General features: G+C 45.6%; 1 non-coding gene across 1 annotated transcript; it reads left to right on the top strand.

The window, feature by feature from the left end:
• The first annotated feature begins 1,654 nt into the window (after positions 1-1,654).
• LOC114006465 (U6 spliceosomal RNA) lies at positions 1,655-1,761 on the top strand. Its single transcript, XR_003548175.1, has one exon. It is a non-coding gene; the product is annotated as a U6 spliceosomal RNA (small nuclear RNA).
• Positions 1,762-2,166: the final 405 nt, after the last annotated feature.

Here is a 2,166-nt window from a genome sequence, read left to right as displayed (position 1 = left end):
CCATGACCTCCCACCCCTGCCACACACACGCCTGGCTGCTGGCCTCCCGTCCTCTCCCTCCTCCCAAGAGAAAGGAAAATCCTGGGGTCTATCCCATGCCCTCCCACCTTGCACCCTGATCTCCATCCACCCCACCTCTAGGCTTCCTTCCTTCCTGTTCCCAGCTGGGGCCAGCCCTCCTCCCACGTCTGGAACCTTCCGTCAGGAGCCTGCAGGCCAGCATCCACCCATATCTCTGGGCTTGTTATTCCACAGTGTGCGTGTATTTCAAAACATTGTGTTCTATCCATACGACATAGGTTTACAATCTGCACTTTTCCAAAATTTGCTATGGGGCACGTATGCTCTCCAGAGACAGAGACAGAGAGAGGGAAAGTGAGAAATCACCCTTCAGGGGAGATGGCCACACTGCAATCCCTTCTCCATTCTCCTCCTGGGATTTTGGGCACGCACGCACACACGCCTGGTATGTTTTTCTTTCTTTTCTTTTAAAAGAATTATTTTATTTCATTGTATTTATTTATTTGACCAGAGAGAGACAGAGTGAGAGAGAGAGAAAAAGTGACAAAGCAAGCTGCCAAGTCCGGGACTCAAACTGCAGTAGGCCATGTAGGATTCCAGCGCCCTTAACCACCGTACCACCTGCAGGCCCTAAGAATTATTTAATTTAATTTAATTTTTTTGAGAGGTTTTTCGCTATAAGGCACGTGCACTCGCCAGACAGACAAAGAGAGACATAGAGATAGAAAGCGAGAAATCACCCCCCAGGGGGGATGGTCACGCTGCAATCCCTTCTCCTCCATTCTCCTCTCGAGATCTTGGGCACGTACGCACACGCGCCCAGCGGGTGCGGGACGCGAACCGCCGTCGACTACATGGGAGTCCAGCGACATAACCATTACGCTAACTGCTGGTTCCCCCCGGAAGGTCAGTTTTGAAGTCACACCCTCCATCTGCCCATCAGTCAAGGTCAAAACAAGCAGCAACTGATAAGATGATTCTATTCTGAGCAGATTTCCACCGCGGCCGCCTCGTCCTAAGGGAGAGACGGGTCCCTCTCCATGGCCCGGAGATGGAGCGTGCTCAGCAGCAAAGGAAGGGGAGAGAGAGGGAGAGAGAGAGAGAAAGGAATCGTGGCGGGACCATTCCTGTCGAGGGTGCTTTCTCACTTTCCCTCTCCCTGTCTCTGTCTCTCTCCAGCAAGCGCACACCGTATGGCCAAAACCTAAAAACAAACAACAACAACAAACAACTTTCACCTCTGATCTGCTTTGAGGACCCTGTCACTGTCTCCTCCTTGACCTCCCACTTCTGCCCCCTGGCGCCCATTCTCGGCACTGCAGCCACAAGGGTTTGGTTTGGTTTTAATAAAATACCATTCCATGTGATTGTAGGGATTCTATTCTATTTAAAATCAAGAAAATGACTCTGGGAGGTCAGGTCCAGGAGCTGGAACTAGAAAACGAGGGTCTTGAGGTCAGCAAGTGGCATGGTGGATGCCCGCATGGCGGACCGTGATTCGAGTCCTGGACCTGGAGTCTCGCTATCTTACTTTCCCTCTGCTGCTGGTAACTGCACGTGCCGGATAGCAAATGAAGGAATAATAATAATAATTAATAAAATTAAACAAATAATTTTTTAAAAAAAAGAAAAGGTGCTCGCTTCGGCAGCACATATACTAAAATTGGACCGATACAGAGAAGATTAGCATGGCCCCTGCGCAAGGATGACACGCAAATTCGTGAAGCGCTCCATATTTAAAAAAAAAAAAAGTTACATTTTATTAAAATTTACATAACTACATTTGTACTAAAGTGATCATTCCATTATTATAATATTTGGGTCGAGAGTAGAAAGTCAGAAAAGTTTCATAAGCAAAGATTCTGTAATAGTCTCTGTTCAGGGGTATACTTAGGTTATTGCTTTAGATGTCAATCACTACAGATAATTCAACCGTGGTGCTAACATCAATTTCCTTGTAAAACTTTCTATTAAAAAATTTATATTTATACAAAATATATAGTGACTTAATGTTTAAAAAAGGGAGAATAAATAATAATAATAATCTGAAAGAAACGATGCAAAGCTATTTGATGATAATGATGTGGATAGTAATGTCTTTGTCTTGACTGATACGCATGGTAATCAAGCCAGAAATATAAATAT

The sequence above is a fragment of the Tupaia chinensis genome, unplaced genomic scaffold (genome assembly GCF_000334495.1).
Source record: "Tupaia chinensis unplaced genomic scaffold, TupChi_1.0 Scaffold148210_1, whole genome shotgun sequence".
In the NCBI taxonomy this organism is placed as follows: Eukaryota; Metazoa; Chordata; class Mammalia; order Scandentia; family Tupaiidae; genus Tupaia; species Tupaia belangeri.
This window is presented reverse-complemented; position numbering and strand designations above follow the sequence as displayed.